The sequence below is a fragment of the Oncorhynchus clarkii genome, chromosome 8 (genome assembly GCF_045791955.1).
Source record: "Oncorhynchus clarkii lewisi isolate Uvic-CL-2024 chromosome 8, UVic_Ocla_1.0, whole genome shotgun sequence".
In the NCBI taxonomy this organism is placed as follows: Eukaryota; Metazoa; Chordata; class Actinopteri; order Salmoniformes; family Salmonidae; genus Oncorhynchus; species Oncorhynchus clarkii.
In genome coordinates this window covers 20547171-20574618 of record NC_092154.1, presented here as the reverse complement: position 1 = coordinate 20574618, position 27448 = coordinate 20547171, and the positions used below count along the sequence as shown (strand labels likewise).

General features: G+C 43.4%; 1 pseudogene; it reads right to left on the bottom strand.

The window, feature by feature from the left end:
• LOC139415411 (laminin subunit alpha-2-like) overlaps positions 1–27448 on the bottom strand; it is a 152841-nt pseudogene that overhangs the window by 68785 nt on the left and 56608 nt on the right.

Genomic DNA, 27448 nt, shown 5'->3' with positions numbered 1-27448 from the left:
CGGGTGTCTTGGGGAATAGACAGCACGAATGCAGATATCATGGCCAAACTTGGGTCCGGACTAAATGGGATATCAGGCACTTTTAATATCCTGCTGACTGGGCAATGGACTGCTGTAAACTATACAGCACTACCAGTTGAATATGAAGACACCTAGGTCAAAGCTAGGATAACTCTGTTCTCTGTATGGGGAAGCACACACTTAAAAGGAAACATGTCCTTATACAGAGTTGAGTCCTGATCAACATATTTCATGCATCCTAGTCTGGGTGCCCGAGATTCTATGCATGCAAAATTTACACTACACATATAAACTCAGCAAAAAAAGAAACGTCCCTTTTTCAGGACCCTGTCTTTCAAAGATTATTCGTAAAAATCCAAATAACTTCACAGATCTTCATTGTAAAGGGTTTAAACACTGTTTCCAATGCTTGTTCAATTAACCATAAACAATTAATGAACATGCACCTGTGGAACGGTTAAGACACTAACAGCTTGCAGACAGTAGGCAATTAAGGTCACAGTTATGAAAACTTAGGACACCAAAGAGGCCTTTCTACTGACTCTGACAAACACCAAAAGAAGGATGCCCGGGGTCCCTGCTCATCTGCGTGAATATGCCTTAGGCATGCTGTAAGGAAGCATGAGGACTGCAGATGTGGCCAGGGCAATAAATTGCAATGTCCGTACTGTGAGACGCCTAAGACAGTGCTACAGGGAGACAGGACGGACAGCTGATCATCCTCACAGTGGCAGACCACGTGTAACAACACCTGCACAGGATCGGTACATCTGTACATCACACCTGCGGGATAGGTACAGGATGGCAACAACAACTGCCTGAGTTACACCAGGAACGCACAATCCCTCCATCAGTGCTGACTGTCCGCAATTTTTTTTTTTTAAGTAAAGAAACATTCACCTTTATTTAACCAGGTAGGCCAGTTGAGAACAAGTTCTCATTTACAACTGCTACCTGGCATAGATAAAGCAAAGCAGTGCAACAAAAACAACAGAGTTGGTGATAAGCAAACGTACAGTCAATAACACAATAGAAAGATCTGTATACAGTGTGTGCAAATGAAGTAAGGAGGTAAGGCAATAAATTGACCAATAGTGGTGAAGTAAATACAATTTAGCAATTTACACTGGAGTGATATATGTGCAGATGAGGATGTGCAAGTAGAAATACTGGTGTGCAAAAGAGCAGAAAAACAAAAACAAATATGGGGATGAGGTAGGTAGTTGATTATTTACAGATGGGCTGTGTACAGCTGCAGCGATCGTTAAGCTGCTCTGACAGTTGACCCTTAAAGTGGAGATATAAGTCTCCAACTTCAGTGATTTTTTGCAATACGTCCCAGTCATTGGCAGCAGAGAACTGTAAGGAAAGGCGGCCAAAGGAAGTGTTGGCTTTGGGGATGACCAGTGAAATATACCTGCTGGAGTGTGTGTTGTGGGTGGGTGTTGCTATGGTGAACAGTGAGCTGAGATAAGGCGGAGCTATACCTAGCCAAGACTTATAGATGACCTGGAGCCAGTGGGTTTGGTGACGAATATGTAGCGAGGACCAGGTAACGAGAACATACAGGTCGCAGTGGTGGGTAGTATATGGGGCTTTGGTGACAAAACGGATGGCACTGTGATAGACTGCATCCAATTTGCTGAGTAGAGTGTTGGAGGCTAATTTGTAAATTACATCGCCAAAGTCAAGGATTGGTAGGATAGCCAGTTTTACGAGGGTAAGTTTGGCAGCATGAGAGAAGGAGGCTTTGTTTTTGCGAAATAGGAAGCCGATTCTACATTTAACTTTGGTTTGGAGATGCTTAATGTGAGTCTGGAAGGAGAGTTTACAGTCTAACCAGACACCTAGATATTTATAGCTGTCCACAAGTCAGAACCGTCCAGGGTAGTGATGCTAGTGGGCGGGTGTGGGCAGCAATCGGTTGAAGAGCATGCATTTAGTTTTACTAGAATTAGAGAGCAGTTGGAGGCCACGGAGTGTTGTATGGCGTTGAAGCTCGTTTGGAGGTATACAGAATGGTGTCGTCTGCATAGAGGTGATTCAAAGAGTCACCCGCAGCAAGAGCGACATCATTGATATATACAGAGGAAAGAGTAGGCCCGAGAATTGAACCCTGTAGCACTCCCATAGAGTGGCCCTCCTATTTGGCACACTGAACTCGATCTGAGAAGTAGTTAATGAACCAGGAGAGGTTCACTAACTAGTGAACCAGGAGAAGTTACTGAATATAACTTTTGATTTTGATTCCCCCTTTGTTCAGGGACACATTATTCAATTTCTGTTAGTCACATGTCTGTGGAACTTTGTGTTTATGTTTCAGTTGTTGAATCTTATGTTCATACAAATATTTACACATGTTAAGTTTGCTGAAAATAAACGCAGTTGACAGTGAGAGGACATTTCTTTTTTTGCTGAGTTTACTTCCCTGCATACTTGTAACTTCAGGCAAACATGGAGCAAGATGGCTGGGACGATACATCACATGGCTTGATAGGTACTTTGGATAGGGGAATGGCCTGTTTAGTTTCTGAGCAGTGAGTTATGGAGCCTTCTTGTTTATAGAAATCTATGGAAATATGAAACAGAACATTTACATTTCTTAACATATACTGTACATTGAATATGGTTTCACCTATAATTCATATTTTGACAAAGATCTATCAAACAGAACTGTATATCTAACTTTATCTCATGATTTAGGTAGGCTTAATATCCACTAAGAATGGTTCTATGGTCCACATCCAACTCACTCCATTCCAGTTGGGGCTGTGGTTCCTGGGAGAGGGTACACTCTTAGAAAAATGGTTCCAAAAGGGTGGAACCCTTTTTGGTTGCAGGTAGAACCCTTTTGGGTTTTTGTAGAACCCTCTGTGGAAAGGGTTTTCCATTGAGCCCAAACGGGTTCTACCTGGAACCAAAAATTATTATTGAAAGGGTTCTCCTTTGGGGACAGCCAAAGAACCATTTAAGGTTCTAGATGGTACCTTTTTTTCAGAGTGTAGGGTCGAGGTTGAGGGGTCCACATGGCACCATCTGACACCCATTAACTCACCCAGGCAGCCTTGCAGCCTTGCTCTCTCAGACAAACAAGAAGGGTCTGTCTTAAACATTGATGTTTCCCGCCAAGTGTCTGTCTTCCCCATCTATAAATACCTCCTCAGCTCTTGCTCTTGGCCCCAAGCAGCCCCCTTTAAAAAAGGAAACGTTCTCACCCCAACCTGGCAACACACACCGCTCTATCTGACAGATCCTGGTGCATCAGGTGCCCATGCCCACCCACCGACAAGCTATACATAAACTCTAATGTCTCCGAGAGCTCAGAGACTCAGACAGAGAAGAGGCACAGGTTTGGTGGTCTGTGTCTATGTATTGAAAGCAGTGCCTATATATCTTTCCGACTGCCAAGATACTGTTGTGTCTTCTCTTCCACAGCTTCCATGTGTTCTCCTGCCCACTCAGATCAGCTTCCCAAAAATTTGAAGTAAACCCTCTTTCCCTGCTCTCTGGATAGACTTTTCCCCCCCAAAATCAATAACCTTATTACTGGCAACTCTGCACTTGACTGAATGTACTCCTGGCCCCTGCAGTATGGCCTCCCAGCGGGTTAGAGACCTCTTCACATGCCTCTTTTAGCTCCGACTACCAATTTGTTTTCAGGGATTGCAGTAGTTTGACGGTGCTGAGGTGATAGCTATTATTACCAACTAACCCTCCTTGGTCCTGCAGCAGAGCGTCCCTTGTTATCAGGCAGACAGTGCTCCACTTCCAGGGTTCAGTTCACTCTGACTATACTAGAGAGAGGTACTGTAGGTCCAGGTGTGAAGAGGGACATTCTGATAGCACGCCTCTGTAACGTCCTTCACTTCACCGGCTCTCAGAGACCCAGGCCTTAGGCCCCCTGTTTTAGGCAGCCATGATAGATGAGGCCCCATCCTGTCTGTCAGCAGCCTAAATGGGCTTGTGTCCCCACATATGACCCACAGAACCCAAATCCCTCCTTGCCCCACCTGGATTCTCTCACTTTATAGATCAAGAGCAGAGCAGTGCGGGCATCTGCCAGGCAGCGTGGCACAGGGATGGCAAGCATGCCCACAGCAGCCTGTCTCCATCTGTCAGAGAGCATGGGTCATAAAGAGGGGTGCTGCCTCACCACCATCTCAGCCCTGCAGCAGCAAACCCACACCCACAGCAATTAGAAATACTGCACCAACCATCCATCCCTCTGTCCCCACAGAGCATGAGATAGAGAGAGGGAGAGAGAGAAAAATAGAGAAAGAGAGGCAGAGAAATTTATGTATTTATGATGCAAATGAAATCAAGAGACCTCAGAACAGATATGTGGGCATCGACTGCAAAGTGATCAATCGTCCCGCTGCTCCAGAGAGGATGGTCCTTTGTCTACTGACACCTCTGGGAAAGATCCCAGCGCTTTGAAACATCAACTGAACCCCTCTGCAGCCTCTACGCTTTTATAGCCAAACAGTACCGTATGGCAACTGAAATCAACAGACAAACCAGAAAAGACCACAGTGGCATATGGGTCTGCTATTGACATGCATGTGTAATGAATAACTATAAAATCCACTAGCCACCAGTGACAGACCAATACATAATCTAAAACTGCCAATAGTCATGAGCATAATCAACTTAGAAGTGATCCATATATAATTACATTAAATATGATTTAGACTAATTTAGGTCTATCTATAACCTATTGACATGGCTTCCTGTTTGATTTTGATTTAGCAGAGCATAAAATAGGCCTACATACAGGTAACTGGCAAAATAAAGGAAACACTAACATAAAGCATCTTAATAAGACATTGGGCCACCACGGGCCAGAACAGCTTTAATGCACCTTGGCATTCTACAAGTGTCTGGAACTCTATTGGAGAGATGCAACTCCATTCCTCTACGAGAAATAAATTCCATAATTTGGTGTTTTGTAGGTATTGGAAAACGCGGTCTCAGGCACCGTTCCAGAATCACCCATAAGCATTCAATTGGGTTGAGATCTGGTGACTAAGACGGCCATGGCATATGGTTTACATCGTTTTCATGCTCATCAAACCATTCAGTGACCACTCGTGCCCTGTGGATGGGGGAATTTTCTTCCTATGGGGGCATAGCAATGGTATCCAAAATAATGTCTTGCCCAGCATTTTTATACATGACCCTAAGCATGATGGGATGTTAATTGACTCAGGAACTTAATTAACACAGGAACCACACCTGTGTGGATGCACCTGCTTTAAATATACCTTGTATCCCTCATTTACTCAAGTGTGTTCCTTTATAACCTATGTACAGACATGCATAAAGATGCTTAGACATTCCCATTTAATTTCTAAGTGAGAAACGATTACAACCCATTGGAAAAGCAGGTTATCTACCAATACCAAACAACAGCACCTAACTCCCTTAACGGCTCAAGTAAACTGGATTTAGGCTGTGATATAATTGTGTCTACAAGGGTTAACTCCCTTTGTCTGTGGGTACAGAAGCCTGGGACACTCACCTGTCACAGTGTGCTCCCGTGTACCCCAGCTGCCATCGGTCACATATCAGCTCCCCTCGCGGGTCCACATGGCAGGTGGGGCTGAAACGGCAATGTTTTTCAGCAATAGAAACAGGAAGTAGAAGAAAAAGAAAAGAAGCTCGTATCAACAAACCCATCGTCCCACTAAGCTGCTGCTCCAGTCCTGGCACCGGGGCGTGCTGCCCCCACTTTGACCACCAGGGGATTACCGCCAGTTACCAGTGCTTGACTAAAGCGATTGTCTCTGGCCCTGTTCGCAAGTCAGCGACCTCAACATTGTGGAAAAACAACAGAGCTAGTCGACAGCACCATCAGCCCTAAATAAAACATTAAAGTGACTAAGGATTAGTGTCGTGATGAGAAAATAAAAGCTATTATAAGACGATAATGCATTATAGATAGAGGTCAGTGTGGCTAGATAAGGGTTCTGATTAAGTGCCGTATTAACTTATTTCCATATGACAAGTGATGACATACTTGTTGGACGGGATGTTGAGGGGGCAGGCGCAGGGCTGGCAGTCATTCGGCGTTCTCTTGTTAGCTACTCCATGGAATCCAGGGATACATTCATCACAGTGGAATCCGGTGGTGTGGTCAGTACAGCCCTGGGACTGTACAGTAGGTTATTTAGGTTTATAGGGTTAACATACAGCAAATCAATGAATCCATTCTTTAAAGGGCCAATCCGCAGTTGCTACATACATTTCCTGACTTATAAATGAATGATATGTACCCATCGGTTCTTGAAGAATATATCTTATAAAAGCCTCATGAGCTTAGATTAACTGTTGTACCGCATCAGAACCCAAAATATAAACTTGCTTTACTCCAATGTTTGTAAAGAACATAAATGTGTAACAAACACTATATAGCCACAAATAAATCTCTGTGATATCATCAATGGTCAGTCCTTGTATCCATAGATCTGGATAGGAATTTGAGAGCGGTTACATTTCTCCAGCCCCATCCATAAGCTTTTTACCAAAACAGTGGTGGGGTGTCCGCGTTGTTATTGTTTCAACTGCACTTTGGCAATTTATTTCTAGAACAATACCAATACATAAATATATCCACTGTAAACTAGCTTTTCCAAGTAATAATCTGGTGTATTGTCACAATTAGTTTGAGTAGCAGCTGTACTTGATTGGCAATGCAGCAAACCTGGATGAACAATTAACAAAATTTGAGTAAAATCTACAAAGAAAATCTACAGTCTCCTCTCCATAGTTTCTGTCTGACAGGGATGGTCCGGTGAATAATTGACCGAGACTTTGTGAGTCTGATGTTGCCAAATTAAACATAATGCATTTCCCCACAGATTGGCATTAACCCAAACTCCGGTAATGCACCGCTAATAAAATGAGAGCTGTTTCTTTTCAGCTCCACGCCTCGTCAGACCCAATAAAGACTAAACGCTCTTGAGTCAATTGCAGATGTCTACTCAGCATAATCACCAGCATAGAGAAGATTTCTTGATTACGGGGGGAGGGGTGGGCACGCAGTTTAGTGTATGCGCACGTACAAGTGTGTGTGTGTTTTAGTGTGTAAATGTGTGAGTTTGTGTATTGGCTCTACCTATAAACCCCAGACTTGCTTGGCACAGAGCCGTAGAGCCTATCTCTTGTGGGATAAATCCTGAGAGCCTTTATAAAAGCCAGTCAGAAAGGCACACTCTACCTAGCAGGAGGAAGGGCACACTCTACCTAGCAGAAGGAAGGGCACACTCTACCTAGCAGGAGGAAGGGCACACTCTACCTAGCAGGAGGAAGGGCACACTCTACCTAGCAGAAGGAAGGGCACAATCTACCTTGCAGGAGGAAGGGCACACTCTACCTTGCAGGACGAAGGGCACACTCTACCTAGCTGGAGGAGGGCACACTACCTAGCTGGAGGAGGGCACACTACCTAGGAGGAGGAGGGCACACTCAACCAGGGTTTAACTCAACATCATGGCATCATTCACAGGCACCAACCGACCAACCAAATACCTTACGACCAACCAAATACCTTACGCATTCACAGGAATGGCTAACTATTGAAATTCCTTCTGTCCTACCGGTTTAGGTAGAACAGCCTTTAATTTTTATGCGCTGCATACTTGTGGTACATTTCTGAATATCCTACAATTGGACTAGTGCCTTTCTGTATTTTAGGGTATTGGTCAATCTTTTCAGGTGAATGTATGTATTTTTCATTGTTTGTATTGTTGTATTTCTCATGTTCATGCCTTTATTTGTGTAATTTGTATCACTGCTTCATTATCATCATCATGTATTTTGAATTTGGTGCATTTTTGTGAAATACAGACTTTGGTCTCAATGGGACTTCCCTGCTTAAATAATGGTTTAAATAAAAAATAAATAAAACATCCCATCACTGTTCTAGCAGACTGTCTGTTTCATACTGAAGCAGGTCTAGTCTGATGTCTGAAAGTAGCGTTGAGGCAGTGTGGGGCGTCTGCCAGGGGAAGCTGAGAGAGGTGAGGGTGTACAGAGGTCAGAGAGCGCTAGCTAGCTGTCAGGATGTGGACAGACAGACAGCTGAGGCTGGCCTCCGGCCCCGGGGACACAGCCATCTACACAACTCAGGTCTATCTGAACACAGAGTCATGAAAAAACTCCACAGGCTACAGGCTGAGATCTATCTCTACCTCTAAAGCCCTGATCATAACACAGGCTGAGATGAAAAGAGGGGGTAGAAAGTCAATACGATAGCAAAGTTAATCCTGGTTAGGGTCCAACTAGCAAGTCTCTTCAGGTGGGGGCTTAATCCTCTGTCACAGCCTGATCTGTTTCAATTGTCTTTGTGCTTGTCTCCACCCCACTCCAGGTGTCGCCCATCTTCCCCATTATCCCATGTGCATTATACCTGTGTTCTCTGCTTGTCTGTTGCCAATTCGTCTTGTCAGGTCTTACCAGCGTGTTTTCCCGTCTTCCTCAAGTTTCTGTTTCCTAGTTTCCCCGGTTCTGACCATTCTGCCTGCCCTGACCCCGAGCCTGGCTGCCGTTCTGTACCTGCCTGACTCTGACCCGATTACGAACCTCTGCCTGCCCTGACCCCGAGCCTGGCTGCCGTTCTGTACCTGCCTGACTCTGACCCGATTACAAACCTCTGCCTGCCCTGACCCCGAGCCTGGCTGCCGTTCTGTACCTGCCTGACTCTGACCCGATTACGAACCTCTGCCTGCCCTGACCCCGAGCCTGCCTGCTTTTCTTCACCATATTGACTCTGCCCTGGATTACAGACCTCTGCCTGCCCTTGACCTGTGTTTTGCCTGCCCCCTGTTTGGGTCAATAAACATCTTGTAACGGCTTTCCTCTTCCTCTTCTGAGGAGGAGTAGCAAGGATTGGACCAATACGCAGCACGATAAGTGTTCATCTTAGTTTTTTAATAAGAATAATGAACACTGAACAAAACAATAAACGACCACGTGAAGAAACAAAACCGTAACAGTTCCGTGAGGAACAAAACACTGACACGGAAAATAAACACCCACAACTCAAAAGTGAAACCAGGCTACCCAAGTATGGTTCTCAATCAGGGACAACGATTGACAGCTGCCTCTGATTGAGAACCATACCAGGCCAAACACAGAAATCCCAAATCATAGAAAAAAGAACATAGACAACCCACCCAACTCACGCCCTGACCATACTTAAAACAAAGACATAACAAAAGAACTAAGGTCAGAACGTGACACATCTGTGATTCTAGCTGTCTGCATCTGGGTTTTATCCTGAGTTCTGATATCCTCATTAAAATCAATGCTATTTGGATTTAACAGTGGTAATAGTACAGTTACCAAGGGTGAGATTAACAACACTTGGAGCATTACACGTAAGAAAATATCATTATTATACATTTCCAAGTGGTGATATCAGGTGTTGTGTCCACTGGTAGAGGAAGGAAGGAACATGTTTAAGTAAACTCAGTGGAATGCAGTACTGAGATCTCAAACCCCTGTGACTGACAGGAACTAGTACCTGTGTGTTAGATAGTCAATATAAAATCAGAAAAAAATCTGTTATAAGAGGATTATTCTAGCCATATTGAAATGTGAAAATACAGTGTAGAAGGTCAGATTTATTGTTCATGTGAACTCTCAACAGCTTCTCATCCCCCCCCCCGCACCCCTACTTACTAAGCATTGTCCAGTGATGTCATCACATTGTGGCATGGCCATGCGATGCCCAGACGAACACAACTGCAACACAAACACTCACCAAGGCATTTCATTATTAGACTATGAAAATACGAGTACAGAATCTTGACAGTTTAAAGATACCAATTTGTAGATCAATAAAAAGCCAACAATGTAAAAACAAATCAACTGTCTCCAAGCTACAGGGGAAAAACAAAATAAATAAATGAAAAAAGAATTGCCAGTGAAATGGAGTTTAATTGTCTCGCCTCATAAGTTGTTTAGGGTTTATAATTAGTCCTTCAAAGACGTAATTAATGCATCAATGTTGCTGAACTAAGTGCTTTCTGCAGTTGGAGAGAAAATTGTAACATCGTTCTGTCAGTTTAGAAATGCATCAGGAATAGTAAGACTACATTTGAATTTTAAATGCTACATTCAGATCTTCAACCCAACTAATTTAAACACATCTTCAGTGAATTTTAAATAAATAGCATTAATTGGGGTAAGCAACTTGAGGTAAAAAAATGACTGTTTTTATCTGAGTAGGTACACACACAAATCCAAAAGCAAAACATTAGTTTGAATTTCAAGTAGGAGAACGGGGCATGCACAAGTGTCACAATAGCATTGAAAAGAAATGCCTTTCTCTGTCCTTTTGTCAACTCTCCGTTCATACTCTGTTCAATGCTCTCGTGGACACAGATAAGACACAACACACTGTCAGGCATCGCTCCAAAAATGCTCTCATAAGGCTAAAAACAACAAGACAGAAAATGACAACAATAACAAACATGCCCTGTGTTTCGTCTCGCTCTGCACTTTCCCTCTATACTGACTTTGTTGTTAACAAGAAGTGTTACCCTGTTATACCTCTGCAGAGAGGAAGAAAGAGAAGGGCCAATGGAGGTGAAAACACTCACAATAATTAACTAAACACTTGTCAAGTTAAAGCAATACCTCCATACAGGAAGACTTGTTTAGTTAAAGCAATACCTACATACAGGAAGACTTGTTTAGTTAAAGCAATACCTACATACAGGAAGACTTGTTTAGTTAAAGCAATACCTACATACAGGAAGACTTGTTTAGTTAAAGCAATACCTCCATACAGGAAGACTTGTTTAGTTAAAGCAATACCTACATACAGGAGGACTTGTTTAGTTAAAGCAATACCTACATACAGGAAGACTTGTTTAGTTAAAGCAATACCTACATACAGGAAGACTTGTTTAGTTAAAGCAATGCCTACATACAGGAAGACTTGTTTAGTTAAAGCAATACCTACATACAGGAATACTTGTTTAGTTAAAGCAATACCTACATACAGGAAGACTTGTTTAGTTAAAGCAATACCTACATACAGGAAGACTTGTTTAGTTAAAGCAATACCAACATACAGGAAGACTTGTTCAGTTAAAGCAATACCTCCATACAGGAAGACTTGTTTAGTTAAAGCAATACCTACATACAGGAAGACTTGTTTAGTTAAAGCAATACCTACATACAGGAAGACTTGTTTAGTTTAAGCAATGCCTACATACAGGAAGACTTGTTTACAATTACATGCAGGAAGACTTGTTTAGTTAAAGCAATACCTACATACAGGAAGACTTGTTTAGTTTAAGCAATGCCTACATACAGGAAGACTTGTTTAGTTGAAGCAATGCCTACATACAGGAAGAGCACAATGGTGAGCATAGAACAGCCAGGATGTATTTCTCAAAGGATAAAGACAGAGACAAAGCACAAGAGAAAAGCATGAAGGACCTAAAAACCAACACATACTATACTGTATAAATAGATAGATATTAGACCCCTGGGCATTGGGTGAAGAGAGTATAAAACAATCATCAATACCAATACTATGAGGATTTACCTCCGCTTTATCCTTTCTAGAAAGGTTATGCTGTTGGATTTGGGGATATGAAACCTCAAGCAGCATTTTTCTTAGTTCTCTTGGCGTTTAATGGTTTTGCTGAGGGAGAAAGGATTAGTACTGAGCCGGGAGCCCTGCACACTTCACAGAATGCCACCGCTGTTATTCATTGAGGTCACATCTAGCGCTCCTTCCCTCTCCATCGCCTATAAAGACTTGATGATAACCGTGCATTCTATTTCATTCCCCCTCTCCCTCCCCCGCACACACACATTTGCTTGAGTCAGCACAAAACGCCACATGCCGAAATCAATACCCATCGCTTTTTTTAATAGAAAATACAGTTTTTAACCGAGAGTACAGATTGCTGCAATAGCAAAAACTTCTTTGTATTTGTACCTGTACACCAGCTTCTCTTTACACGTACAAGTCACCTACGGACACACTCGCATAAGCATGCACACACACATCCAAACTGACAAACCACACACACTTTACAATTAGCGGAAGTGACAACGACACACCAGCAGAGCCACTCTCACACAACCACTTTTGGAAATGACCGGACCAAGGTGTAGTGTGGTGAGCGTACATTTTTCTTTAATATAAATGTCGCCAACAAAACAAGAAACAACAAAAACGAACGTGAAGCTTACTTTGGCTATAATGCCACTAACAAAGATAACTACCCACAAATACAAAAGGAAAAAAGGCTATTTGAACACTAACAGAATTGGTAGCAGAGGATGGTTGTTCTAATATGAATCGGTGCCCAAATTTTTTACATAAGAACCTAAGACATTGATCGGGGAGATCTTGTTTTGCTCGTTTTTATTTTTATTTGTATTTTTATTTTTTATCAATTGGCCTATTATTAGAAGTGTAGTATGCATGTAAAAGTTCCTATTAAATAAGTGTTTACTGTTTAATTGGTTTTGTTTGGAAGTGTAGTATGCACGTAAAAGTTCCTATTGAATAAGTTCTAAACTGTTTAATTGGTTGTGTTTAGAGATTTAGTTAATTAATAGATCGACTGAATCTGCATGTAAAAGATCCTATTGAATGAGTTGTAAACTGTTTAATTGGTTATGTTAGAGGTGTAGTCGAGTAGATACAGGATATGTAAGTTTGGCGTTCCACAAGACAGAGATCGGGAATGATGTGGCTATTGCACATCAAACAATAAACATAATATGAACCAGAGTTGACATTCCATGCACCACATAGTAAGAATTGAATATACCTACTAACAAAGATAACTACCCACAAATACAAAAGGAAAAAAGGCCACACTGATGGACCCAGAACTTTTATGAGAAACACATGGCCCCACACACGAAGGCAAACTAAAGACCCTCCAAAAAGGCCTCGCACATCTGGTGGCACCCTCACATAAAAAATATGACTGACTTATTTTATGACGATGATTTATTTTGTGACGAATGCAATGCTGACTAAGTCTTTTAAGTGGCTACAAACCAAACTAATACCCAGGTATGGCATCCCAAGACAAATCAAATTTGACAAATGGCTCATGCCCGCCCTTGATGTACAACAAATTGTAATGTCTAATTATGTGAAAAAACTGACGGTTCTCTCTGCAGCACTCTCTATTCCCAATCAGAGACAACGATAGACAGCTGTCCCTGATTGAGAACCATACCCGGCCAAAACATAGAAACAAAGAACATAGAGTTTCACACCCGAGTCACACCCTGACCAACCAAACATAGAGAATTAAAAGATCTCTACGGTCAGGGCGTGACACAGTGACACATCTACACGGCATTGGTCATCTTCTGGACAACTTACTGGCCACCTCCAGACTGACAGAATGGAGTCTGGTCAGGACAGGATAGACACACCAACAACACAAGAGCATTATTAGAAAAGTGGTGGTTTATGGCAACATAAAAATAATCCAGTTCACAGTAAATCAACTGTTGTAAAACATGACCACAGAACACAAAAACAAACATCTAATAATGCCAAGCATCTCTCCAATATATCATGCCAGACCTCATAACGATGCCCTCTTTAACATACAGATAACATCAACCACAGAAAACCCCAGCTGATTTTGGCTTCTTGTGCCAAAGAGCAGATGCAGGATCAGATCAGTGTGGAACAGAACAGAGGAGGGTGCAGTGTGTATGGTTACCTGTAGATGGCGACCCGCTCATTGCTGTGTGAGGCTCTGATGAGGACGCTGCTCACATTAGTTAGAGCCATCATGAAGTCCCTCATGCTGACAGGCAAGCCTGTCTCCTGATTCTCAAAGTGGTCAGGGTAGAGCACAATCATTTTTGTGCTCTCCTAAAAAAGGGTACACCGGCAGACTGAATCGACTGTCAATCATTTTTATCCCGCTGCTCTGCAAGAGATGAAAATGTTGGTCTTGTTGCTGAAATGTTTTTTATTGAACACACACAAGAAAGGTGTATAGGTACTGTCATTTGGAAGAAAATACCAGTATGCAATTATTTTATAAACTTAAAAGAACAGACAGATACAAAAAGACCCAGAGTTACAGGTAAAAAAAATAAATGATACATGTCAGTTTTCTCTCTTTTTCCACCCCTCGTTTGAGAGACAGCATCCATGTTAGTGCATGTATTTTGTATCCACATGCCAGAATGCTAAGTCTAGGCTCTGGCTGTCAATATTGGCCATAAATGAAGCATGGGTGTCAAAATCAAATCAAATCAAATCAAATTTATTTATATAGCCCTTCGTACATCAGCTGATATCTCAAAGTGCTGTACAGAAACCCAGCCTAAAACCCCAAACAGCAAGCAATGCAGGTGTAGAAGCACGGTGGCTAGGAAAAACTCCCTAGAAAGGCCAAAACCTAGGAAGAAACCTAGAGAGGAACCAGGCTATGTGGGGTGGCCAGTCCTCTTCTGGCTGTGCCGGGTGGAGATTATAACAAAACATGGTCAAGATGTTCAAATGTTCATAAATGACCAGCATGGTCAAATAATAATAAGGCAGAACAGTTGAAACTGGAGCAGCAGCACAGTCAGGTGGACTGGGGACAGCAAGGAGTCATCATGTCAGGTATTCCTGGGGCATGGTCCTAGGGCTCAGGTCCTCCGAGAGAGAGAAAGAAAGAGAGAATTAGAGAGAGCATATGTGGGATGGCCAGTCCTCTTCTGGCTGTGCCGGGTGGAGATTATAACAGAACATGGCCAAGATGTTCAAATGTTCATAAATGACCAGCATGGTCAAATAATATTAAGGCAGAACAGTTGAAACTGGAGCAGCAGCACAGCCAGGTGGACTGGGGACAGCAAGGAGTCATCATGTCAGGTAGTCCTGGGGCATGGTCCTAGGGCTCAGGTCCTCCGAGAGAGAGAAAGAGAGAAGGAGAGAATTAGAGAACGCACACCTAGATTCACACAGGACACCGAATAGGACAGGAGAAGTACTCCAGATATAACAAACTGACACTAGCCCCCCGACACATAAACCACTACAGCAGCATAAATACTGGAGGCTAAGACAGGAGGGGTCAGGATATCACATATGAATAATACTTTATTCTGAGATACCATGAATAGCTAAATTGTATAAAGAGTGACATTTCCTAATATGAAACTTGTCTTTGTCCAGATTGTCCATCGACAATGTGTGTGAGTTATTGTCAGTGTAAGCATAGTAATTTATGTGTAGGTGTGAGCTCGAAGGAAATAGAGAAATCTGTCTGTGTGTGAGAGAGAGAGAGAGAGAGAGAGAGAGAGAGAGAGAGAGAGAGAGTCTGCTGATAGAGTACAGCTAATGGAAGCATTGCCAGGTAAACTTTAAGGGTAAAGTATTTAAACACACTGGTGGGAATCATCAGGGAGGATTATCAGATGTTATTCATCCAGCCTGCTTATTTACTATTCCAGTCGCTGTTGGGAAATTACAATTTATGGGCAACGGCCACTTTATTTGCACTGAATAAATGGAGTCTACATGCAAAGCAGTGTTTAACTATCAATAATGACCTGTCATACATCCAGGCTCCTCCCCCATATCACATAGGACAAGTGCTCTCCTCTCTGCAATATATGAATAAAACCCAGTGACTAAGCTTAGGTGTCTGACACTAATGTGGCTGGATATCGCTCTCTCAGACTCATAATTCAAACAGTCATGTACGAACACCAGTATAACAAATACACACTGAAGCTGAAGAGGGATCTCTCTGACCAACCTCCTCAAAAATCATCCACCAAATCAGTAAACATAGCATATTTTGGATTGAAAAAGGTTGACATTGCGTTGTTAGAAGAGCATTTGATCACTGATTGCACTAGAGAGCAGGCTCTCTTGCTGGTTTTCAAATCTGGATAAACTCATTATTCAGGATAACCTCAAAGGATGTAATCATGATCTGAGTTCTCCAGCTTTTGTAAAGAGGGCAAGAGAACATACATACCAATGGCACACCGCATTTGTGTGGCTGCGGCTGGGTTTTGAATGCCATCATCTGTATGTGTGTGTGTGACTGTGTCCGCGACTGTGTCCGCGACTGTGTGTGTGTGTGTGTGTGTGTGTGTGTGTCCCTTCCTTCAGAGCACAGGGAGAAAACTACAACACATTCCTCATGGATCACACAGAAACAAAAGACAGCGAATTAATCCTATCACCGCACTCGGCTGACTGAAGATGAAAACGACGACAGATGAACCGCTGGTCCACGATGGAGGGTCAATAAAAGGACACCTCGCTAGCGTAATAGCCCAAGATGACAGAGAGAACGGACGACAGAGAGAACGGACAACAGAGAGAACGGTCGACAGAGAAAGAGTGTGTGTTGCGCATCACTCCCAAGGTCATCTCCTCCATGTCAAGAATGATTAAACAACGCTAAAATTTAATTGCATCGCACACCGCTTCGGCAAAGTTGTGTGAGCGACAATAAAACACAGTGGGGAGGTTCCGCTTTTATTGACCCTTTCACCAGTGAGGAGCAGATAATGAAGCAGACCTTTTGTCAGAGCAGCGTGCAATTGGGAACCCCATACCTATATTAATCAAACGAAACAAATCCTTTTTTTGTGACAATCGGATAGACAGAAAGCCTTTGTTGTGAGATACTTTTTTGTATATATATATATATATATATATATATATATATATATATATATATATATATATATATATATATATATATATGTGGACACCCCTTCAAATGAGTGGATTTGGCTATTTCAGCCACACCTGTTGCTGACAGGTGTATAAAATTGAGCACACAGCCATGCAATCTCCATAGACAATCATTGCCAGTAGAATGGCCTTACTGAAGAGCTCAGTGACTTTCAACGTGGCACCGTCATAGAATGCCACCTTTGTCCAATTTCGGCCCTGCTAGAGCTGCCCCGGTCAACTGTAAGTGCTGTTATTATGAAGTGGAAACAGCAACGAAGACTTAGCTGTGAAGTGGTAGGCCACACAAGCTCACAGAACGGGACAGCCGAGTGATAAAAACAGTCTGTAACACTCACTACCGAGTTCCAAACTGCCACTGGAAGCAACGTCAGCACAATAACTTTTTCCACGGCCGAGCAGCCGCAGGAAACAGCCTAAAGCCTAAGGTCACCATGTGCAATGCCAAGCGTCTGCTGGAGTGGTGTAAAGCTTGTCACCATTGGACTCTGCAGCAGTGGAAACGCATTCTCTGGGGTGATGAATCAAGCTTCACCATCAGGTTTGGAGGATGCCAGGAGAACGCTACCTGCCCCAATGCTAGGCCCCTTAGTTCCAGTGAAGGGAAATCTTCATTCTAGACGATTCTGTGATTCCGACTTTGTGGCACCAGTTTGGGAAGGCCCTTTCCTGTTTCAGCATGACCATGCCCCCGTGCACAAGCTGACGTCCATAGAGAAATGTTTTGTCAAGATTGGTGTAGAAGAACTTGACTTGCCTGCACAGAACCCTGACCTCAACCCCATTGAACACCTTTGGGATGAATTGGAATGCCAACTGTGAGCCAGGCCTAACCTCCCAACATCAGTGCAAAGACCTCACTAATGCTTGTGGCTGAATGGAAGCAAGTCCCTGCAGTAATGTTCCAACATCTAGTGGAAAGCCTTCCCAGTAGAGTGGAGGCTGTTATAGCAGCAAATGGGGGACCAACTCCATATTAATGCCCATGATTTTGGAATGAGATGTTCGATGAGCAGATGTCCACTTACTTTTGGTCATGTAGTGTATCTTCTGAGCGCTGCACAAACTAATGCAGAGGCATGGTATAGTATGGAGCTAGACCAACTGACTAGATGCAAAGCTCTCTGGGGACCACTATATGTTCATGTTAATGAACAGTGTTTGTTATACGGTTATATTATATTAAATATACATGCATCCATTGCTGTCATGTTTGATGATACAGCTTTGTCAACAGAGCGCTTGTAAAAAGCATTAGTCTACTTTGAGAAACATCCTCCATGCTTAATTTGATGAAGAATCCTCACTTCGAAGAACTCATTCTTGTCTTATTCTCAAGCTTGTATCGATTTCGGTAAACAACTCTGTAGATATCCAAACATACATTTTGTCTCGCACTATTCTCCCCTAGCCTTCTCTGCGTAACCTCTTCATTTAAGTTCCCCTGTGTGAAAAGGATAGTGCTCTGCCATGGGGACCAGCAGGAATGTGTAAGACAACTGCATATGGGACACAAAACAATGCAGAACTACTAAGCTGAGCTCATTTTTGGAGGATACCTAGGAGCACATACAGACACAGAGATGTGTACACACACACTGAACACATACACACACAAACACAATTCACAACACATGGCTTTGTGCCAAACATTTTTTTCATGAAACCAGACATATCATTCAGACATGTCTGGCGTGAACTTCAACAAAAGATAAAAGTATCTTTAGAACTGCAGGGGGACAAGTCTCATGATCAGTCTGGGCCAATCAGAATCAACATTACTTGGACCGACATTCTCTATTTTAGCACTTGCTCTATGAATGAGTTCTTGTTGGCAGCTAACCTAATGTACAGGGCCTTAGGAAAGTATTCAGATCCCTTGACTTTTCCACATTTTGTTACATTACAGCCTTATTCTAAAATGGATGAAATATTTTTTTTTCCCTCATCAAGCTACACACAATACCCATAATCACAAAACAAAAACAGTTTTTTTTTTTTTAAATGTTTGCTATTTCATAAATGAACTAAAATGTCACATTTACATAAGTACTCAGACCCTTTACTCAGTACTTTGTTGAAGCACCTTTGGCAGCGATGACAGTCTTGAGTCTTCTTGGGTATGACGCTACAAACTTGGCACACATTGCTCATGGCTTGGTTTCATTTTCAACCTCTCCCTGTCTGAGTCTGTAATACTAACGTGTTTCAAGCAGACCACCATAGTCCCTGTGCCCTAGAACACTAAGGTAACCTGCCTAAATGACTACCGACCCATAGCACTCACATCTGTAGCCATGAAATGCTTTGAAAGGCTGGTCATGGCTCACATCAACACCATTATCCCAGAAACCCTAGACCCACTGCAATTTCCCCCATGCACCAACAGATCCACAGATGATGTGATCTCTATTGCACTCCACACTGCCCTTTCCCACCTGGACAAAATGAACACCTATGTGAGAATGCTATTCATTGACTACAGCTCAGCGTTCAACACCATAGTGCCCTCAAAGCTCATCTCGAAGCTAAGGACCCTGGGACTTAACACCTTAACACCTCCCTCTGCAACTTGATCCTAGACTTCCTGACTGGCCACCCCCCAGATGGTAAGGGTAGGTAACAACACATCCGCAGAGGGTAGTGCGCACAGCTCAGTACATCACTGGGGCCAAGCTTCCTGCCATCCAGGACCTCTATACCAGGCGGTGTCAGAGGAAGGCCGTACAAATTGTCAAAGACTCCAGCCACCCTAGTCATAGACTTCTCTCTGCTACTGCACGGCAGTGGTACTGGAGCATCAAGTCTAGGTCCAAGAGGCTTCTAAACAGCTTCTACCCCCAAGCCATAAGACTACTGAACAGCTAATCAAATGGCTCCCCAGACTATTTGCACCCCCCCCCATGCTGCTGCTACTACTCTGTTATTATCTATGCATAGCCACTTTAATAACCCTACATGCATGTACATATTTACCTCAATTACCTTGACACCGGTGCCCCCGCACATTGACACATTGAGTCTGTACAAGTAGCCCCTATGTAGCCCCATTATTGTTATTTACTGCTGCTCTTTAATTATTAGTTATTCTTATCTCTCACTTTTGGGGAGGGGGGGAGTATTTTCTTAAAACTGCATTGTTGGTTAAGGGCTCGTAAGTAAGCATTTCACTTGTAAGGTTGTATTTGGCGCATGTGACAAATACAATTGGATTTGATTTGATTTGAAACCAGAAATTGGGGACTTTCTCCAATTCTTCTCTAAACATCCTCTCAAGCTCTGTCAGGTTGGATTGGAAGTATTGCTACACAGCTATTTTCAAGTCTCTTCAGAGACGTTAGATCAGGTTCAAGTCCAGGCTCTGGCTGGGCCACTCAAGGACATTCAGAGACATGTCCCGAAGCCACTCCTGTGTTGTCTCGGCTGTGTGCTTAGGCTCGTTGTCTTTTTGGAAGGTGAAACTTCGCCCAAGTCTGAGGTCCTGAGTGCTCTGGAGCAGGTTCATCAAGGATCTCTCTGTACTTTGCTCTGTTTATCTTTTGCTCGATCCTGACCAGTCTCCCAGGCTCTGCCACTGAAAAACATCCCCACAGCATGATGCTGCCACCACCATGCTTCACTGTAGGGATGGTGCCAGGTTTCTTCTTGGCATTAAGGCCAAAGAAGCTTGTTTCTCATTCTGAGTGTCCTTTAGGTGCCTTTTGGCAAACTCCAAGCGGGCTGTCATGAGTCTTTTACTGAGGAGTGGCTTCCATCTGGCCACTCTACCATAAAGGCCTGATTGGTGGAGTGCTGCAGAGAGGGTTGTCCTTCTGGAAGGTTCTCCCATCTCCACTGAGGAACTCTAGAGCTCTGTCAGAGTGACCGTCGGGTTCTTGGTCACCTCCCTGACCTAGGCCCTTCTCCCCCGACTGCTCAGTTTGGCCGGGCGGCCAGCTCTAGGAAGAGGTGGTTCCAAACTTCTTCCATTTAAGAATTATGGAGGCCACTGTGTACTTGAGGACCTTCAATGCTGCAAACATTTTTTGATACCCTTCCTCAGATCTGTGCCCCGACACAATCCTGTATCGGAGCTCTACGGACAATTCCTTCGACCTCATGGCGTGGTTTCTGCTCTGACATGCATTGTCAATTGTTGGACCTTATATAGACAGTTGTGTGTGCCTTTCCAAATCATGTCCATTTAACTGAATTTACCAAGTTGTAGAACTCAATTTCGAATCTCATAGAAAAGGGTCTGAATACTACATAAATAATTATGTACGTTTTTTTAATACGTTTAAAAAAAATGTTTAATACATTTGCAAAAAACAATGCCACAGATGTCTCAAGCAGTTGGCTTGCTGACAACGGGATTGTCCACCAGACCTGTTGCCAGGTAATTTAATGATAATTTCTCTACCATAAGCCAGCTCCAACATCGTTTTAGAGAATTTACGAGAATTAACGTCCAACTGCAGACCACATGTATCCATGCCAGCCCAGGACTCCACATCCATCTTCTTCACCTGCAGGATCATCTGAGACCAGCCACCCAGACAGCTGATGACACTGTGAGTTTGCACAACCAAATAATTTTTGCACAAACTGTCAGAAACCGTCTCAGGGAAGCTCATCTGCATGCTCGTTGTCCTCACAAGGGTCTTAACCTGACGGCTGTTCGGCGTCGTAACCAACTTCAGTGGGCAAATGCTTACCTCTGATGGCCAATGTCATGCTGGAGAAGTGTGCTCTTCACGGATGATTTCCGGTTTCAACTGTACTGGGCAGATGTAAGACAGCATGTATAGCGTTGTATGGGCGATTGGTCTGCTGATGTCAACGTTGTGAACAGAGTGCCCCATGGTGGCGGTGAACACAAATGAACACAATTGCATTTTATCGATGGCAATTTGAATGCCCAGAGATACCGTGACGAGATCCTGAGGCCCATTGTCATGCCATTCATCCGCTGCCATCACCCTGTGTTTCAGCATGATAATGCACAGGATCTGCCCTGGAATCTGAAAATGTCCCAGTTCTTCCATAGCCTGCATACTCACCAGACATTTCACCCATTGAGCATGTTTGGGATGCTATGGATCGACATTTACGACCGCACGTTCCTGTTCCCGTCAATATCCAACAACTTCGCACAGCCTTTGAAGAGGAGTGGGACCACAATAAGCAGCCTGATCAACTCTATGCGAAGGAGATGTGCCGTGCTACTTGATACAAATGGTGGTCACACCAGATAGTCACTGGTTTTCTGATCCACTCCCCTACCTTTTTTTAAGGTATCTGTGACCAACAGACGCATATATCTGTATTCCTAATCATGTGAAATCCATAGATTAGCGCCCAATGAATTCATTTCAATTGACTTATTTCCTTATATGAACTGTAACTAAGTAAAATCTTTGAAATTCTTGCATGTTGCTTTTATATTTTTGTTCAGTGTAGTTGTATGTCCATGCTTATGAGGCTACATACACTTACCCCTATGATGACATTAGGAGCAGAGTTAACCCTGATATCCTGGTCTTTCTCTCCTGCGTCATATGAAACTCATATCATGTGAGACTTCCTCCATAGGCGGAGATGTGTAAACAAACACAAGGCAACATTTTAAGTAACCTGTCACATTAAACATTACAGTATGCTAACTTGCGCTGCATAGAAGGAAATGGGTTACCACCATCAAAGGAACTTTAACAATGTAATAGCATGTAAAGGCAAGGATTGACATTAGGCATGCAGTACATGTATAGTGAGGGCTATAGGAGTTATTGTATTAGTAAACCGGGATATGAAGTTGAAAATGATCAAGAGTCCCCTTTAAATCCCAGTGGAGTATGAAATGACCCAACACCACCAACAAATCTCCACACCTCTTCGGTGACAATACGAGCGGTGTGTAATGAGCGTTAAGGGACAGGTTTTATAGTGGCACACTTCCATGCCTGGGAGTAATACTGAAGAGGCTGTACTCGCCAGATGCATTACAAACAGTTTTAAAACAAAGATCCTTAAAGATGGACACAGTTTTACAGGCACTGGGCTCCTGAAGATTAGGATGTCTATTTGCCACAACTAGGAGTGTGTGATTGTTCGAATGATGACTGCATTCCCAAAATGTCTGTCTGGTACAGTTGAGCACACATTCTCAGATCTAGGACAGCCTATCCTCCCCCGCCTCCTTTGGATTTGTCTATCTGTCTTTGTTTCCTATGTTCTCCTCTGGCTGCTCCAGCTCCCCAAACAAAGCAGACATGTGTGTTGTGTTTTTCCTGCTAGAAAGGGGCCCTCTCATCTTGGTGCTATTGAGCCGCTCTATCTCCTGGCCCCCTGCTGAGGCTATAACAGGGAGCTCTGGGGGTGCTGATGTGTTCAATGAAAAGGCCCTGTTGTTTTCCGACCATGGAGAACCTTTGACTAAGACCTGGAGGGCAAATCACTAGTCTGCCTAGTCTGTAACAGTTTGTCCAGGTCAGAGCATGTGACCTACCTAGGCTGTAGCTCTGTCCATAACAGTTTGTCCAGGTCAGATCATGTGACCTGCCTAGTCTGTAACAGTTTGTCCAGGTCAGATCATGTGACCTGCCTAGTCTGTAACAGTTTGTCCAGTTCAGATCATGTGACCTGCCTAGTCTGTAACAGTTTGTCCAGGTCAGATCATGTGACCTGCCTAGTCTGTAGCTCTGTCCATAACAGTTTGTCCAGGTCAGATCATGTGGTCAGGGAAAACTCAGGGCCTTACCAGCACCATCATCCCCTGGTTAGGAGACCAGCAACAGCAGTGAGCCACATGCACCAGAGCCAGAGCTCTTTTAATGTGTGTTTTGGCATCATGTGTTTTGGCATCATTGATGTCTATGCATGTATTATTGTGATATGACTCATGCACAGCTGTGCAGACAACCAACATAGATTAATAAAAATGTTCCCGTTGTAACCAACCATGGTTCACTGGCAAAATTAATGCAGAGAAGCGTTGAAATACAGCATTATTTGTTTGTACACAGGAAGCGAGAAAAACAAGGGCTAAAGTGAGTCATGTACAGACTGCAGGTCCTAATATAATGTCATGACAACCTCTTAACTCACAGAAATGCAGTTCACACTGAGAACACCTCAACCTTTGTGGAACAAAGGGGCTGGTCCATGAAGGTGAAGTGCATTGTTGGTGGGAGGAGCAGGGAAAATCTAACCTTTTGTTAAGGAGCAAGAACAAGCGTCAGACACACCACTAATGAGACAGATCTAATCCTCTTGTTAGTAGCATCAAAAGCACTCCTATCAGGACACTCACATCAATAAACCATCTACGTCGCAGTAGGATCTCTTTGTCCAGGATCAAATTGTACATCTCACAATCCTACTGGAGCACCATGGCTGATTCTGAACAATCAAAAAACATGTGTTTTGCTACATGAGGACACATTGAGTTATAGGACAAATAAAGAGAGGCCTGTGAAGAGAGGACTCTGGAGTTAGGATCCACTTTTATAGATCACAGGGGAGGCCGTGTTAGGACAGAGACAGAAAGCCAGAGTGGCTAGCCATCCCACAACAAATATGCCCAGAGAGACAGAGAGATAGAGAGTGGTAGAGAGAGCAAGCAGGGGGTGATCAGCGCCCACATTTCAGAAAATAAACAACAGACCTTCGATCCATCTACTGGGTTCTTAAAACAAGTCTCACCATGACACCGGGATCCTCAAATCTGCTCCCCTATTACGAGCCCTGGGCCCTAGCTCTGTTGACTTTAATATCCAGGAAGCATCAATGTGTGTTTTCCCACCGGCCACTCACAGGACAGCTACAAAGAGGGGGCTCTGCTCAGAGCCTCTGACTGCCTACAAAATGGGGTCCTGTTTAGTTTGTGGGTGATGGTGGGGGTCCAAAACTAGGGTTTGGAAACACTCACATCTGGGAAACACTTTTAGTGGCCCGAATGAGACGGTCCAAAGTGAACACATCTGGGACAAAGGCTAATGCTGCCTCAAAAGCTGCAAGAATTTCCCTGCTTGTTTGTCCATCTGTAACCATGTGTTTGTGTTGCTGTGCTTTATGGATACATTTCCACCATGTTTTTGGGAAGTATTTGGGTTAAATCATAAGAACTAAGAAATGTACTAAAACGGTTGGAGTATCATTCAAATATTTGGCAAGTACTGTATAAGAAAACACACAGCATCTGACAATTACATTTTTGTCATTTAGCAGACCCTCTTATCCAGAGTGCATACATTTCTGTCCTGTGAATAAAACCCACAACCCTGGCGTGGCAAGCGCCATGCTCTACCAACTGAGCCACACAGGACTAAGTTGTTTCTAAGCAACCAATATCTTTTTAATAGAGCTCTATCAAAGCTAAAAATGCAATATTTGTATCAACAAAAGATGATCTACTCCAGTATCCGCTGAATGAGGAGGAAACTTTGGAGGCTTCCTTGTTGCACTTCATTGGACATTTACATAAGTGGCATAGCCTGGGAATAAGGCTGTGTGTGCCCTGCAGCCTCTCCCCCTGCAGTGTGGAGGGAATAGAGGCCCGATCACAGTGTTAACTACAGCATGCAGTCTGGAGCTGCAGTCTGGGACAGGCTTGGAGTGGCTAAATATCCTCCTCTCTACTTTCAAGTGGGACAGAGGAGCACAGTGTCTATTCAGAGCTCCGATAGCATCCTATAAGTGGCACTCTCTCAGTCTCTAGTCTATAGGTCCCCAGAAAGGACTACCTCGTACAACCAAGGAAGCCAAACACACATAGTAAATAAATACATTCATATGGGTAAAACTATCACTGGCACCCACTCATGCATATTCTCCTGTGCGCTGGTTCTCTCTGCGCAGGCTGCTCTGTCGGCCTTGTCAATTTGAAGACGAGTGGTAATGGCTCCGTTCCTCACTGGGAGAAAGTGCTGAAGTGTGTACTCAGGCAAGCGCTGTCGAGATGGGTTCATTTATCATCATAATAGTCTATTACCCGTGATAGGACACAACTCAGTGAAGAGGCAGCTGCAGTAATTGGTGCTATTCCTTTCACTTTGCTCGGCTGGGGAAGGCAAGGAGGCAGCCCTCGGCACCGGGGCAATAGTCAATCAACACGTGGAGATTTCTGAAGAGAAAAGTTCATCTGCAATTTTTATGCAGGTTTATAGGTTTTACTGTCTCCTGTAAATCTGTCACCATCAGAGGTGGACGTGGTCAGGAAGTACTTACAAAATTTGGCAACAACTAAGATGCTACTTTTTTGCCGATTGTCGAACAAGTGAATGTATACAGTGCCTTCAGAAAAGTATTCATACATGTAGCCCTTGATTTATTCCACATTTTGTTGTGTTACAGCCTGAATTCAAAATGGATTACATAGATTTTTTTCTCACCCATCTACACAGTATACCCCATAATGACAAAGTATACATACAGTAAAATCTCATTTGCATAAGTATTCAAAATCCTGCTGTCATGGCCTTCGTTCAAGGAAGACCAAAGCGCAGAGTGGTGAGCGTACATTTTCTTTTATTTGTTAAAATGTCGCCAACAAAACAAGAAATAACTAAAACGACAGTGAAGCTTACAAGGGCTACAGTACCACTAACAAAGACAACTTCCCACAAAGACAAAAGGGAAAACGGTTGCCTAAGTATAATTCCCAATCAGAGACCCATACCCAGCCAAAACATAGAAATACAAAAACATAGAAAACAGAACATGGAATGCCCACCCAAATCACACCTTGACCAAAGCAAATAGAGACATAAAAAGGCTCTCTAAGGTCAGGGCGTGACAGTACCCCCCCCTCCCCAAAGGTGGAGACTCCGGCCGCAAAACCTGAACCCATAGGGGAGGGTCCGGGTGGGGGTCCGGGTGGGCATCTATCCGTGGTGCGAGACTCAGACCCCGCTCCACCTGTGGCTCACCCCACTTTGGTGCTGCCTCTGGTGCGAGGACCCTCATCGCCGACCCTGGACTGGGGACCCTTTCCGCGGGCCACGGACTGGGCACCCTCGCTGCGGGCCCCGGACTGGGGACTCTCGTTGCGGACCCCGGACTGGGGACCCTCGTTGCGGGCCCCGGACTGGGGACCCTCGTTGCGGGCCCCGGACTGGGAACCCTCGTTTTATTCTATACAGGCTTTCTTCTTTTCACTATCTAATTTAGGTTAGTATTGTGGAGTAACTACAACGTTGTTGATCCATCCTCCATTTACTCCTTTCACAGCCATTAAACTCTGTAACTGTGTTAAAGTCACCACTGGCCTCATGGTAAAATCTCTGAGCGGTTTCCTTCCTCTTTAGCAATGCCTGTATCTTTGTAGTGACTGAGTCTATTGATACACAATCCAACGTGTAAGTAATAACTTCACCATGCTCAAAGGGACATTCAGATAATTGAATATTGAATACAGAGATGAAGAAGTCGTTCAAAAATCATGTTAAACACTATTATTGCTACAAAGTCCATGAACTTATTATGTGACTTCTTAAACACATTTTTACTTTTATTTGAACTTATTTAGGCTTGCCATAACAAAGAGATTGAATACTTATTGACAAGACATTTCAGCTTTTCATTTTAAATTAATTTATACAAATGTATACAAATTTCAAAAGAAAAAAAAATATTCCACTTTGACATTATGGGGTATTGTGTGACTTTCTGAAGGCACTGTAGCTGTAATTTTCTTTTTGAGGACTAGATTGTATTCATTTCATTCTA